A 16,796-nucleotide genomic window follows, 5' to 3' on the forward strand; every position below is an offset into this window, starting at 1 on the left:
AGCTCTGTTAATCAAGCCTCCTTCTAATCCCTTCTGCCATTCTCCTAAATCAGGACACTATTACCTTTGTCCTAGACTAATACCATAACTTCTTATCTTCCAGTCTCCTTCTGATCTCTCTTCCTCTAGCCTCGATCTTTTACATGACTGCCAGAGTAACTTTTCCAAATATAAATCTCCTGATCATTGCCTTCTTCTCCCAGACTCCCTCTCCTGCTTAACCCTTTAATATAGCCCTATCGCCAACAATAAAAATCCAAACTCAGACTAGGGAATATTCAGATTGCTGGAGCATAAAGTTTGAGTATGTGGATTATATTGACATCAACTGTGTTTTTTTAAATAGCTAATTATTTTATTTGCCACTGCAAAATTAAATTATATGTATCAGTTATAAATCTTAATTACAGACATTTTGTGCAAAATATGATGGGAACTAGATTATCTCATCCATTCTGGGTTTAGTTTGTAAAAGAGAAAAGGTTTAGTTTGTAAAAGAGAAGTATGAGTGATGGAGTATCATAAATGCCTCTTAAATATGATGGCGTTATGTATTTTAAGAACTCTTCCTTTTGGTTTGTACTTCTCTATTCTTGCCTGAATTTCTCCAAAGCAGAAAGCTAAAACTGCCTTTAGTCTCTGGCTCCACCCCATCTTAAAAAAGCAAAAACAAAAAATTAACCTCAATAAAGAGATGACACTGGGTGCCTGTAAGGAGGAAAAAAGCTTTGGGGATTGTGGGGAGAGATGTTTCCTGGAAGGTAACAGAGGTCATTCAGAACCATCTCCTTTCTTGTAGTAGCATCCCCTGGAGGTGACTGTACCATGGGAGAAATGTCTGGGTACTGCGTCTTGAAAGACTGGATCCCACAGCATAACAGAGGCATAAAAATCTTCTCCAAGCCTCACTGTGGCCCAGAAGGTATGCCAAAACAGAAAGGACCACATAGATGTGACAATTGCCCTAATGCCTCATGGTGACTCTCAAATGTTTTCATGACATGTGAGTACCTAGGACCTTTGTATAACCCCAGGGCAGGGGCAAGACTAATCAAAACTGAGAATGAATATCTACAGTCAAACACAACAGAGGCTTGGAGTATACACAGTCAATTTAAACAAAGTACAGAAATATTTCTTGCAATACATAAATCCATTGACTATGATTCATAACTAGTACATGTATTTTAATTTTGTAGTAGCAAGTAAAATAATTATTCATAATTAATATGAAATAGGGATATTCAAAATAACTGAAAACTGAAGTTTTAAAATATTTACAGATGATTTACAAAGCCTTGGACAATGAGGAAAATGAACTAAAAAGTAACAGTAAAGTTTAAACAGGAACTACTTTCATTCATCACTCATCAATCTCTTATTTACTCATTTATTCAGGAAAATTGCAATGATCTAATACTTAAGTAATAAAGTCTTGTTCTGACTGAAATACCTTAAATCTTTTTTACTCACTGTGGAAAGGATTTGAGTCTAAAATGTAACCATAGAATATGGAATGGAGAATATCAAACATACACCATCAGGCAAATGAAACTCAAGAAATGAGAGACCAGTTCCCCTGTAAAATGCCTGGCTTTCAGAATATGGGAACTTATTTTCCCACCAATGAACATCCACCAAGAATCTTTCCCCATCCCAAAAGCAATGAACTTACTGCTTGGACTCTGGTTGGACTTCCCCCTTCTCTGCACTCCTTTCCCAAAAATATAGTTCACCCCAAACCTTCAAACAAATCTGCCTGTAGTTTGCTATAGTTTGTGTTTCCCAAATTGCAATTTCTCTACTATTCCTGAATAAACTCCATTTCTGGTTATTTGAGTTTGCCTCAGTTTACCTCTTTATTTAGGTTGATATTCATCATAGGAAGCCATTTGACTTTGATATAAACTACTAATGTGATCAATGGTCTGTGAAGAAATTGCAAAAATGGATGTAATTTTCCATGAATTATTTTACTGGGTTTTTGCTTATGCCAGTACTTTTTACTCATTTGCAACATTCAATAGAGAAGATGAAATAAATAAAACTACACACATACACACACACACACACACACACACACACACACACACACTAACATATAAACTAGAAATAGGAGAATGTCTTTGACCATTTTATATTTAGCACTGTCAAACAATACTCACATTATTCATTTCAAGTGGTTGCCAGTTAGGGAATTCAATTTGGTTCAGTTTTCACAAAAATAAAAGTGCTAATGATGTCTGAGCTTCCTGTGTTTGGAAGATAATTAAAATATGGTCTCTCTTGGGAAGGGTACGTGCTATGGTGAGCACTGTGAATTGTGTAAGACTGTTGAATCACAGACCTGTACCTCTGAAACAAATAATACATTATATGTTTAAAAAAAAAAAAAAGAGAGTAGGAAGGGAAAAATGAAGGGGGGCGGAATCAGAGGGAGAGACGAACCATGAGAGATTATGGACTCTGAGAAACAAACTGAGGGTTCTAGAGGGGAGGGGGGGATGGGTTAGCCTGGTGATGCGTATTAAGGAGGGCACGTACTGAATGGAGCACTGGGTGTTATACGCAAACAATGAATCATGGAACACTACATCAAAAACTAATGATGTAATGTATGGTGATTAACATAACATAATAAAATAAAATAAAAAAAACTAAAAAAAGTCACATGGCTAAGAAAATAAAATAAAATAAGAAAATAAAAAAAGAAAATATGATCTCTTCCTCAAAAAATTATAATCTGGAGAAAAAAGGCCTGTAAAGCAATATTATCACATTTCAAGATGCTGAATTCCATGATAGGACTCCAGGTAACTTTAGGAGGAAAAAATGGCCCAAGAAAAATATTTGGTCAATATGACATTCTATAAATATATGCCAAGATCTAGAAAACAGTGGAATTTCAATTTAAATATGCATAAGATATGTTTTCCACCTGTCTCTTAACAGGATTCTTTCTCTATTTTGGCCCTGAGTTCAAATAATGTAAATATATTTACCTAATGAGTAGAATACTTAAAAATTGAAAGTACTTAACACAATAGAATTTCATTGCAGCCCCAAACTATGAAATAATATGGTGGTCTTTAATTGTTCTTTTAGTAATTTAAAACAAGCATAAATCAAATCTTAAGGCCATTCCTGAAGGAGCAAAAAAATCATTAGAGAAGAAACAGGAATCAAAGAAATAATGGAGGGGTGCCTGGGTGGCTCAGTCAGTTAAGCGTCTGACTTCGGCTCAGGTTATGATCTCTGTTCCATGTGAGATGGAACCCCACACCAGGCTCCCCACTCAGTGGGGAGTCTGCTTATCCCTCTGCCCCTCTCTCCACTCATGCAATTCTCTCTCTTAAATAACTAAAATCTGAAAGAAAGAAAGAAAGAAAGAAAGAAAGAAGAAAGAAAGAAAGAAAGAAAGAAAGAAAGAAAGAAAGAAAGAAAGAAAGAAAGAAAGAAAGAAAAGAAAAGAAAGACAGCAAGAAAGAAAGAAAGAAAGAAAGAAAGAAAGAAAGAAAGAAAGAAAGAAAGAAAGAAAGAAAGAAAAGAAAAGAAAAGAAAAGAAAGAAAGAAAGAAAGAAAGAAAGAAAGAAAGAAAGAAAGAAAGAAAATCCCTGAGGAAAGTCAAACTTTGGATTGAGAGAGCCAAGAAAAATAAACCAGACTATGAAGACTAAAAGCAAATTACCAATAAACATATAAAACATAAAATGGTGCTAAGCTTTCCAAATAGGGGAAATGCTGATTTGTGGCTCAATAAACAAGATAGAATTGACCATGAAAAAAATGAACACTGAATGTGAGTATCGATATTCTGTAGAAATGTAAAAAGCTTCATGGTGTAAAATATCTTAATATCTGCATGAAAAAAAATTTTTGTAAAGATTTATTTATTTATTTGAGAGAGAGAGAAAGAGAAAGAGTGAGTGTGAACAGGGGAGGGGCAAAGAGAGAAGGAGAGAGAGAATCTCAAGCAGACTCCCTGCTGAGCGTGGAGCCCAACACGGGACTCCATCTCACAACCCTGAGATCATGACCTGAGCCAAAACCAAGAACTGGATGCTCAATGAGCCACCTAGGCACCCCTGCATGAAAAAATTTCTGCGGAAAATTACATTGATGAATTTTCTAAGGTGATATCTGCTGAAAACCTTAGTTCTGAACCTGAGAGTTCCAAAAATATCTGAAAAGCACAGCAAATGAGATTAAGATGAAATTTCACTTCAGAAATTCTACTTTCATTAAAAACTGCTAATGCTTTTGTGTATTTTAAATACGAATGAGATCCTGTTCTGTACCTTATTTTTTCATGTAATACACATCTAGAAGTACTTCCTGAATTTGTAGAAATGTGTTTTTCCAATTCTGCAAACTATTTTTTTATTTTTTTTTAATTTTTTTTAAAGATTTTTTATTTATTTATTGAGAGAGAGAGAGAATGGTAGAGAGAGAGCATGAGAGGGAAGAAGGTCAGAGGGAGAGGCAGACTCCCTGCTGAGCAGGGAGCCTGATGCGGGACTCGATCCGGGGACTCCAGGATCATGACCTGAGCCGAAGGCAGTCGCTTAACCAACTGAGCCACTCAGGCGCCCTCTGCAAACTATTTTATCATATGGATATACTGTAAGTTATTTAATCTTACCCTGTATTAAACATAGATTGGTTTCCAATCTTTGCTATTACATACAATGCTGCATTGATCTTTTGTCTTATATATATAATATGTAAATATATGCAATATATTTAACTATATTATAATTTAATATTATAATAACTCTATCAATATATAATTATTTATAATTTATAAATAAATAATATATGCCCATAAATATAAATTATACATAAATATATAAAGTTTATAAATATAAAAGTATAAAATCAGGAAGAAATTTTTAAGGATATTTCTGTTAGAAGTCAAGCATTGAAAGGAAAACAGCTATCCCACTTTATGGATCATTGCAACTCAGTTCATTAGAGAAGAGTGTGCTATTCATGGGAGTATAAGTCTCATTATGGGCTGAATACCCACAGGCTGGTCACCTACACCACTAGGTCTGTGTGGTTCAACAAAGTTGTGTCTGTTGGGCTACAAAATGCTTCTTAGAGAAGAAATTATGCTTTCATTTAGGGAACGAAATTGCTAGGTTAATTAATAAGATCTTGTCTTTTTTCTATATTTAACTTTCACATTAACAAAAAGACTCCTGAAATTATCTCCTAAAATTTCCCAATTCTCATACAGATCTTTGTTTATGTGAGCGTATTTACCTAATTTTTATTTACATAGGTAGGTATGTATTATTTATAGAGAGGGAGAGAGAGAAATGGGGGGAGGGCCAGAGGGACGGGGCGGGGTGGGCGGCGGAGAGAGAGAATCTTATGGCCCAGCCTGGAGCCAGACACAGGGATCCATCTCACAACTCCCAGATCATGATCTGGGCTGAAATCAAGAGTCCGATGCTCAACTGGCTGAGCCACAGCTTTTAATTAGACAGCCCCTTACCTAATGTGTAAAATGAAATGGCAAGGCAGTTTAATGGTTTTGGGTTTGCTTCATATTTCAATAGTGTCCCATTTTCACAGCATTACAGTTAACATTTCAACAGTCTTCTCACATTAATAGGGAAGAGAGTACTGTAATCTCCAAACTAAAAGCTGGCAGCACCACCAACTTCTTGAATTCATCTAATTGGTAGTCAAAATGTTTACCATGACAAATGAATATATTCATTGGTTGTCTTTATTTTCATTCTATTGATGTTTAATTCATTGGGTCCATTTTTTTTAATGTAATATAAGGGTGTTGACTATGGAAAGTCAGGCCCACATTCCTAGAATTCAGTGAAGAAGTAGAAAGTGTTTTAAACAAAAATGTAAAGATAGAGTCTAGATTAGATTTAACTGAAAGACAGGTTAAGAACAATAACGTTTCATAGCTTCTGAGGAAGTTGGAAAGGCACAAAAGAAAAATCTCTTGCTTTAATTTCACTGAATACTCAAAAGTGAGTATATCATGTTCTAGAAATTTATATCTGTCATGTAGTTTAAAGCCCCCCAGACATTTGGTAGGATGTGTTTGGTACTTGTGAAGTTTGATGGAATGCTTGTATTCATTGTTGGTATAATTATTGTTTTAATGTTGTTTTTCCTTTTTGCGGGATTTTGTCCTTTGCAGGGGAAAACACTTCTGAATCAGATCATTAGTCCTCATCCTGTTTTGTTATCAGAAAAAAACAAAGACTAAATATAGGAATACCTCAAATCCGAGCTTCTCGTTCTTAGAGATCTGTATATCTATACCCACATTTGCATCTATACCCTTCTCTATGCCTATATGCTATCTACATCTCTGAGATAAATGGACTCCCAGCATGACATTCGACCTTGAACTTGACTGGCACATACCCCGACCTGGTCACTCTGAATTCCCTGTATTGTGATTGTTTTTTCCTTATCATATAGTAAGGTATGGTGTGATTACATTTTGGACTCCAGGTCCAGACTGCCTGAATTTGAAATCTGAACCTGCCACTGACAGGTTTCAACCTCATTGTTCTCATCTGTGGCAGTGACAGTACCTATCCTTAAAGGTGGTTAGGACAATGAAATAAGTAAAGCTCTTTGACAAAAACTGTGTCTGTGGTAACTGCTGTTTGTATTGTTCATTAAATAAATGAACATAAAAATGCTTGGGACGTATATTTCTAATTCTCTTGAGTATATACAAGGAGTGAAATTACTGGATCATGTGGAAACCATTTGAGGAACTGTCAGATTGTTTTCCAAAGGGCTGCACTATATTTTCACCAGCAATAGGTAAGGACTCTAATTTCTCCACATACTCACCAACACTTGTCTTTTTTTTTTTAATTTATTTATTTAAGTAATCTTTACCACACCCAATGTGGGGCTCGAACTCACAACCCCAAGATCAAGAGTTGTATGCTTTTCTGACTGAGCCAGTCAGGCACCCCAAAACTTGTCTTTTTAATTACAAATATCTAAACGGGTATAAAAAGGTTTTATTTGAATTTTCCAGATGGGTAATGATACTGAGCATCTTTTCATCTGCTTACTGGCCATTTGTATATCTCCTTTGAAGAAATGTGTATTCAAATCCTTTATCACTTTTAATTGGGTTGTCTCTTATTAATGAGTTATTATTTTTTATATCTTTTAGATATAAATCCTTTATCAAATGTATGAGTCCCCCAAATTTTCTCCCATTCTGTGCATTGTCTTTTCACTTTTTGTATGGTGTCCTTTGAAGCACTAAGGTTTATAATTTTGATGACACATTGGGTCTGTTATTTCTTTGATTGTGTGTGCTTTTATTGTCATATCCAAGAGACCATTTCCTAAATCAGAGTCACAGAGATTTATGCCTATGTTTTCTTCTAAGGGTTTTTATAGTCTTAACTCTTACATTTAGGTCTTTGATCTATTTGAGTTAATTTATGTATATAGTGTGAGATAGGGTTCCAACTTCATTCTCTTGCATATGATTTTTGTATATTGATCTTGTATACTGCAACTTTGCTGAACTTTTTTATTAGACCTAATAGTCTGTTAGTGAATTCTTTGGCATTTTCTATATACATCATCATGACATCTACAAATAGAGATTGTTTTACATTGAAAAAACTAATCTAGTTGTTTTTATGGAAATACAAGTAAAAATAAAGAGTACAGGTTTTAGTTTTGAATAATAATTCCCAAATATGTTTTGTGGAATACAGATTCTTGGGATGTAATTACCTCCTAAAAGCTTTTTGTTGTGAAATAAGTTTGGGAAATACTGCACTAAACAAAATTAAATAGGTTTGCATACCCTGAGATCTCTAGGAGTGGTTAATATGTTCCTGTGCACTGCAAATCTCCCTAAGCAGCAGTACAATGTATAATTTTTCCTATGCTTGACCAGGAGAAACGTTTAGAACACTATCTCTTAGAGTCACATGCATGACACATTTTGGGAAATTCTAATTGATAGCACTAAACTATTTACTAAGCACTTAGGACCATGCCCTTTACTGGAAGCTCTGGATGGACAATGAACTTCAATTTACCAAATTAATCATGTTAATGAATGGTTCTGATAATGAATCAGATGTTCAATAAGAAAAGAACATTAGTCATCAAGATCATAAGGGTTCACACAGAAAAGTTCTTACTGAAATAAAAATCTGGTACTCACCTTGAATCTAAAGACTTATATGGGGCAGCAAAACAAAAAATGTTTACACATTGGAGAGATACGTTTCAGCTCTTAAAACAGCTCCAGCAAGCTGAGTGCTTGGCAGTTCATCCACAACCTGGCGTAGACCCAAATTAAAACAAACAAACAAACAAAAAAAAGAGAGAGTTTTTAACATTAAGCCCTAGTGTATTTTTTTAAGCTCTGATTAAAACAATGTCAGAAAAGTACACTTTAAAAGACGATTTCTGAGAACTAGACAATATTAAAATTATATCAAGCCTTTGGGTAGTTAACATGATTAAAGAATGCAAGATTTAGACTATAACCTTAAAGATCAAAAGATAATTTGATCAGGGGCACCTGAGTGGCTCAGTCGGTTGAGCTGCTGACTCTTGGTTTCAGCTGGTCATGTATCTCAGGATGGTGAGATCTGGGGGCAGGGAGGAGTAGCCATGGGCCTCTGCACTCAGCAGGGAGTCAGCTTGGAGATTCTCCTCTGCCCCTCCCTCACTCACATATGCGCGCTCTCTCTCATGCATAAATAAATAAATAGTCAATCAATCAATCAATCAATCTTTAAAAAAATAACAATATGATCAAAGACCACCAAAAAGAATCCATTCAGACATATTGCTGAGATAAGGTAAATAAGGTGATCCTACCATCACCTTACCCTCCCCCCAACACAGAGATTTTTTCCTAATCAATAGCTTATACCTTTATCTCAAGATTGCCTTTAAAAAATCTTTTTATTTCAAATCCTCAAGATACTCCGCCCCCCCCCAAACACACACACAACCACACACTTCCCCAAACTTCGGAACTTTCTCTTTTGAAGTACAAAAGAGTCTGCGTACACAAAAGACGGGGGGGGGGGGGGGGCGGTGACGGGGGGGTGACGGGGGTGGGGAGTGCAATTTCACCAACTATGGAAAGACTTGAAGACTGTCCAGCAAGGCAAGGAGGGTTCTGATTTAAAGGTTGCCGGGAGGACAAGCAATCCAAACTCAAATAATGAGTTTCCCCATTGGGAGCAATAAGAAAATTACCACACCTCCTTTAGTCTCCCCAGAAAAAAGGCCATTTGCCACCTTCTCCCTCCCTGCCCTCGCCGGAGTTTCCACACTGGACTGCTAAGATTCTTCGGAGGGGCGGGGACGGTGGGCCTGGGCTAGGGCCCGAGGGGTAGAGGCTCCTTCCAACAGCCAGAGCTATGGAATCCTAGAACGAGGCTCAGCGCTCCCATTTGTGGGTCTTTGTGGGGCTCCCGGCCGCTCCCATGGTGGATGTGGCAGCCTGAGCTCTCAAATCCGCCGAAGAGAGACTCACCAAGATTCTCGAGGTCGCTGGGGAATGAGGCTGGTTGCTAAGGACGCCGTCGGAGTCACTTTAAGAGCCCGAAGGTTGCTCTTCCAGCGGCTGGGCTTAGCCAATCAGGACCTGTAAATGCAATTCCACATTCCCTCCCCCTTCTTCACTACGTCTGTGTTCGGTTTCCACAAATAGATGCAATGATGTGTGAAAAGACCCTTATTAGCTTTAAAATACGATCACAAAACACATAGTAATGATTCGTTTTAAACACTGTACAAACATTGGTTATGCAGCCAGTAGCTCCGACGAGAAGAGGCTGGGCAGTGCTTTAGTGGCTCCTCAACGTTTAAATGCCTCCTCCAAAACTTTGCCCGCCCCCAATCTAAATTTAAAAAATAAAATAAAATAAAAATAAAATAAAAACATGATTGCTGTATAAGGGTAGATATGTCTTCTTTTACATAGAATATCTAAACCTGCCAATGTCCTCTGCAGTTAGGATAGTGAGTAAACGAAGCATCCACGGTGTTCTGCATGTACTAAGCACAAGAGGGAGAATTTAAACACAAAAGAATGCCTAATTTTTTTTAAGATTTTATTTATTCATTTGACAGAGAGAGAGAGCACAGCAGGGGCAGGGGCAGGCAGAGGGAAAGGGAGAAGCAGGCTCCCCGCTGAGCAGGGAGCCCAATGTGGGGCTAGATGTGGGGCTAGGTCCCAGGACCCCAGGACCATGACCTGAGCTAAGGCAGATGCCTAACTGACTGAGCCACCCAAGTGCCCCAAGAATGCCTAATCTTTAAAGATAGGATCCAATAAAATTAATTTAAATCCCTATAAAATTCCTACCTACCAATGGGTGAGGAACTTCAAATATTCTACAAATGTTCACAAATGTTTCAAGGAAACATATGGAACAATGGAAACAATATGGAAGAGCAATTCTGATCAAATTCAAAGCTAATATGCAGGTATTGTCGTGGTGAAATACCTGCCTTAAAAAATTAAGAATTTCAAAAGAGAATTTAACTGATGCAAACCTGAAATACATCAATCCTGAATTATTTCTGTTCATAATAAGCTCCAAATAAGTCTTTTGATTTTTTAGTATATTTTGATATTTAAAACAGAAATTATTGGCCCAAACCCACAGAATGTACCACACCAAGAATGAACTTTAATATAAACTACAGACTTTGGGTGATTATGATGTGTTAGTGGAAGTCTATCAACTGTAACAAATGACTACTCTCATTGAGGATGTTGATAATCAGGGAGGCTATGCAAGTGTGGGGTCAGGGAGTATATGGGAGATCTCTGTACCTTCCTCTTAATTTTGCTATGAATGCTAAAAATAATAATATTCTTTTTTAAAAAATAGTTATTTAATTCTAAAAAATGATAAAGTTTAAAAAAAACAGAAATTATAGTATCAGATCACAGGCTTTTCTGAAACACATTCCTCCTAGTAGATCAGTGAGTTGAGACTAAGAATAAAAGTGAAATTGAGAAACACTATAAAAGATATATCTTAGAAAGCAAATCTTAGGGTGCCAACCCACATAGAATGTGTTCCAAAAAGGGAGAACGAAGATATAAATAATAATAAAGAATAGCAGGGGAAAAACCTCTTTGATAAAAAAAAAAAATTTGAGACAGCAAATCAAGAGTACTTACCATATTCCAGCCATAGCAACATTTTTTTTAGATATGAGACAAGGAAACAAAGGCAAAAATAAACTATTGAGACTTCATCAAAATAAAAACCTTCTGCACAGCGAAGGAAACAATCAACAGCAACAACAAAAAGATAATCTATAAATGGGAGAAGATATATGCAAATGACACATCTGATAAAGGGTTAGTATCCAAAAATATATAAAGAACTTAACTCAACATCCAAAACCAAAAAATCCAATTAAAAATCAGCAAAAGATATGAATAGACATTTTTCCAAAGAAGACAACCAGATGGCCAACAGAAACATGAAAGATGCTGAACATCACTCATCATTACGGAAATGCAAATCAAAACCACAATGAGATATCAACTCACACCTGTCAGAATGGCTAAGCTCAATAACACAAGAAACAAGTGGTGTTGGCAAGGATGGGGAGAGAAAGGAACCCTTGTGCGCTGTCAGTGGGAGTGCAAACTAGTGCAGCCACTGTGGAAAATAATATGTATGTTCCTCAAAAAATTAAATGTAATACTACCCTATGATCCAGTAATTCCATTAGTGCGTATTCACCCAAAGAATATGAAAACACCAATTTGAAAAGTTATCTGCACCCCTATTTTCATTGTAGCATTATTTATAATAGCCAAAATATGGAAGCAGACCAAGTGTCCATCAATAAATGAGTGGATAAAGAAGATGTGATATATATATATCACATTATTTGTATATAATGGAATACTACTCAGCCATAAAAAAGAATGAGATCTTGCCATTTGCAACAATATAGATGGATCTAGAAGTTATAATGCTAAATGAAATAAACCAGAGAAAGACAAAAACCATGTGATTTCACTCATATGTGGAATTTAAGAAACAAAACAAATGAACAAAGGAGAAAAGAGACAAAAAAATAGACTCTTAAATATAGAGAATAAACTGATGGCTACCGGGGGTGGGGCGGTGAATGGGGGGCATGAGTGAAATAAGAGAAAAAAAAAGGAGTGTTTACTATATCCCAAATAAAATTAATATGGAAAGACAGCAGCACATAAAAACAACTTGGTGGATTTTTTTTTATTTCCTGAGATCTAGGAAAAATACTAGAAACATTAAAATACAAACTGTTAAACACATTACTAACAACAAAATACAATGTTAGATAAAAAAATTCTTCAAATTTAAAAATCAGTTTATTCTGTAGAGCCTTCAGAAAAAAAGTAGCTAGTCATGAATTCTATAGGGAAGACAGCAAAAGGACATGTTTATATAAGGGAGAATCCACAAATTCTTCTCCTACTCCTCCTATGCTTTAATATGAAACTACTCAAAGCACTCAAAGAGCACATCACTTAGACAGTCAAAGTTAAGAACTCAGAAATACAGAAGTTGTGACTGGGAAGAATTGATGTTAAGCTCTGAAACCAGATACACCTAAACAATTAATTTTCCCTTGGCCACAAAATGAAATGACAACAAAAATTTTGAAAGAGATATGTTCATAGCTTTTGTAATCTAGGGTCAAGTAGAGAAGTGTGAGAAAGGAGTGGGGGAAGTTCTCAATTTTCATAAAGAAGTGTAAAATAAAGATGTTACACTATTGTCGGGTAGAGGAATTCAGTTAGATCCTCAATTCATACCATACACTAAATGATGGATCTCAAAAAATAGAGATATATAACATGGTTTTGGAAGAGAACACTTAGTGACATAAATATAGACCTTAGCAAGTAGAAAACCATGACTCACTAAAGGAAATATTTCATAGAATATTTAAAAATCCAACCTCTTAAAGTTACCATATAAATTACATGTGAATACATCTCAAATCCCAAAGAGTGTGTGTGTGTGTGTGTGTGCGCGCATTGTGTGTGTGTGTGTGTGTGTGTGTTTTAGAAGAATGAGAGTGAAGACTGAAATGTTTTTTTAAAGTTCAATTGAGGGGTGCCTGGGTGGCTCAGTTGTTAAGCGTCTGCCTTCAGCTCAGGTCATGATCCCGGGGTCCTGGGATGGAGCCCCGCATCGGGCTCCCTGCTAGGCGGGAAGCCTGCTTCTCCCTCTCCCACTCCCCCTGCTTGTGTTCCCTCTGTCGCTGTCTCTCTCTCTGTCAAATAAATAAATAAAATCTTTAAAAAACTAAAATAAAGTTCATTTGGAAGAATACTGGGCAGATTAGCCAAGAAAATTATGAAAAAGAAGCAAGGCTATGAGGGTGTGGTTTAATACATATTAAAACATGGTGAAAAATTTTTCTTGGCCCACATATACATTTGAAATAAATAATTTCAATATCTTCAAATTTCATCCTTGAGAAAATATGTAACTGCATCATAATACCTAACAGGGTGACTTGCACATAGTAGTGCTTAATAAATATTGCTGGGTGAATTCCTGTATAATGTAGATGATTGTTTTATCTGATGAGCTAAATTTAGTGTATGAATTTCTGAGTAAAATATTAATATAAATGAATGACCTTCTTCTTTTGTACTTTAATTAAGCAAGTCATATCATTTTGTGCAATTATTGAAGACTGTCAAAATAATCTGCTATTCTTCACTTGTATTTCAAGTCTAATTGAATAATGACTGGACTTTTAAAAATATTTACTAAACTATCTCATGATTATAAATATTTCTATCATATGATTTTTTCCAAAGCAAATCAATTCTTCAAATCTATTTACTAAGGGAAAAGGTAAAAAGAAATGAATCCATATCTTTCTATTAATAATACAATTTTGTGAAATTTTTCCTAATTTTGAATCTTTGATGCCTTCAATATCCTCTATCAACTCATTGTTATGTAATAGTTTAATTGTGGTTATTTAAAAATATGAACACAAATTGTTCAATAACCCTCCCTTCAGAAGATGGAGCCAAATTCTTTCCACTTAGTGTGGGCTTGGATTTACTGACTCACTTCTAGAGATTAGAATATGACAGAAGTGATGAGGTGGAATTATGTCATAAAGACAGTGTAGGATCCTCTTTGCTGTCTCTCGAATCATTTGCTCAGGGTAGAAGTCACCTGTCATGTTAGGAGGACACTCAAGAGTTCTATGGAGAGGGGAGCCTAGGTGACTTAGGTGGTCAAGCGTCTGACTCTTGATTTTGGCTCAGGTCATGATCTCAGGGTTCTGTGCGTGAGCCCCGAGTCAGGCTCTGTGCTGCGTGTAGAGTCTGCTCAAGATTCTCTCTCTCCCTCTCCCCTTCTGCCTTCCTGTCCCCTACCCTCCCTCCTGCTCACATGCTCAGGCTCTCTCTCTCTCAAAAAAAAAAAAAAAAAAAAAAAGTTCTATGGAGAGCTCTATGTGGCAAGGAATTAAGACTTCCTGACAGCAAATCATCAAGAAAAGGGGGCATTCTTTCCACAATTAGCTGAGTGAGTTATCTTGGAAGTGAATCCTCCAGTCCCAGTCAAACCCATTAAGTCTAAAATAACTGCACCTCAAATTGAAGTCTTGACAGCAACTTCATGAGAGACCCAGACTCCCCAGTGGATGCCTGAAACTGTGATAGTGCCAAACCCCATATATACTGTTTTCTCCCTATACATACATTCTTATGATAAAATTTAATTTATAAATTAAGCACAGCAGAGATTAACAATAATAATAAAAAAACAGAACAATTATAACAATATACTATAATAAAAGTTTTGTGAATGTGGTCTCTCTCTCTCTCTCACAATATCTTACTGTCCAGTACTCACCCTTCTTCTTGTGAGGATGTGAGGTGATAAAATGCCTACATGATGAGATAAAGTGAGATAAATCACATAGGCATTATGAAGAAGCATCAGGCTGCTTATTGGTCTTCTGACTACACTTCAGGAGGATCTTCTGGCCTGCAGTTTACTGTAGGAAACTGAAAAGCAAAGGAAACTGAAAGCCTGGGAAAGAGAAACCATAGATTAGGAGACACTACTCTACTGTCTCCTGTCTGAGCTGCTTACAGTGGTCTACTCAGTAGAGGAGGCTTCCACCTTTGCTCCGTACAGAAGTCACACTCGTCCTTCAAAAACATCATTAGGGTCACCTCATTCTTCTCCTCTTAAAAGATCTAAATTCTTGTCCATCCCCGACAAAATCCTGCCAAATCTTTCCCCTATCCTATTTCAGCTCTCAGTGAGCCCTTGCTCACTAACTACCTGCTTGTATTCAGGACCTTACACTTAATTCTGCCTTGAAAATTTTTCTTCCAGTTATTCACACAAGGCTCTTTCCTTCACTTCATTTAAGTCTGTTTAAAGATCTCTTCCTCAAAGAGGACATCCTTGACCAACCAATCTAAAAAACAGTGCCTCTATCACTGACTCGATTTTATTAAATATATAATATGTATCATTATTTGACATTATATGTTTGTTTCATTATTTGACATGATTTATTTCTCTATTAGTCATCTAACTAGAACATGAGTTCTAACAATGCAAGGACTTTGGCTCATTTATCATTCTAACTTCACTGCTTAGAACATTAACTGTACAGAGGGTAGGTTCTCCATAAACATACTTTGCTTAAAGGACCATATAGATGAATTGTTTTAATTAATAATTAATGGATAATTACTTGATATTTAGTATCCTGACAATTTTTCCTGTTATGAGCGATTATGTCATGAACATGTGCATAAGTCAATATATATACCCTATATTTGTTTCCTAAGATTTAGAACTCAAAAGATTACCATTTTTACAGTTTTTTAGAAATATTGCTAAAGAGCCCTCCAAGAAAAAGTTGTTATATTTTATGCCACTCTAGAAATGAATGACAGCTACTTTCTTCTCACATTGCATGACAATGTACATTTTCCCTTTTAAACATTGTCATTTAAATGGGGAAAGATGTTAAGTTTTCCTTTCTTCAATTACTGGAGGGCAAACATTTTTTCATATAACTATTATCCACTTGCATTTCTTTTTTTACAACTTGCCTCTTCATGTTCTTTGCTTATATTTCTACTGATACACCCTTACTCATTGCTAAGAACTTTTTTACAATAAAGTGACTCATTGTCTTTATCATGTTAAAATGTAATTTTTTCCAGTTTGTGATATTTCTTCCAATTTTGATTATTATGTTTTCCCTTTTTTATTTGCATATAGAAACTTAAATTTTATATGGTCAAATTGATTAGTCTTTCCATACATGGTTTTTGACTTTTCTGTCATTTAGAAAGTTTGCCAATTGACTATTTGAAAAATAATCACCTATTATTTTCTCCCAATATTCATCTTTTTAAAAATAAAGAAAAAATACAATTTATTGCAGCTGGAATTTATGTGGGGGTGAGCTGTGAGAAGGGGCTGTTATTGTTTCCTCCCCTCAACTGGCTACCCAGCTGTCCTTCTTTTACTAATTCATCTTTTCTTCATTGATACTGATATGAAATTGTGAGACGTTATTGTTTTTATATTAAAAGTGCACACACACAGGTCGTTCCTTCTTCTTTTAAGAAACAAGTTTTGGACCTGAGCCAAATGCATCTTTAATTCAATCATTTCTAAGGAACAGAGAAATATTTTGTATTGCCATGCTCAGTAATTAATTTGATATTAGTTGCGCGGTAATTTGGTATTAGTACTTGAGTAATACTAGGT

The 16,796-nt window shown here is 35.8% G+C and overlaps 1 protein-coding gene across 6 annotated transcripts in view; it reads right to left on the minus strand.

Moving 5' to 3' along the window:
• The window catches only part of TMEM232 (transmembrane protein 232), a 253,105-nt gene that overhangs the window by 235,428 nt on the left and 881 nt on the right, over positions 1–16,796 (minus strand). For 4 of the 6 annotated variants that reach the window (XM_027605038.2, XM_027605037.2, XM_027605036.2 and 1 more), the window contains exons 1-2: positions 9,255–9,501; positions 8,198–8,315 (exon numbers count right to left, since the gene is read on the minus strand). The gene's annotated coding sequence lies outside the window, so the exon portion shown is untranslated. Of the gene's footprint in view, positions 1–8,197; positions 8,316–8,560; positions 8,600–9,254; positions 9,502–14,906; positions 15,062–16,796 lie in introns of those variants that run through there. The other 2 variants (XM_027605032.2, XM_027605035.2) reach the window with 2 other exon arrangements.

Source organism: Zalophus californianus, chromosome 5, assembly GCF_009762305.2.
Source record: "Zalophus californianus isolate mZalCal1 chromosome 5, mZalCal1.pri.v2, whole genome shotgun sequence".
Taxonomy (NCBI): domain Eukaryota; kingdom Metazoa; phylum Chordata; class Mammalia; order Carnivora; family Otariidae; genus Zalophus; species Zalophus californianus.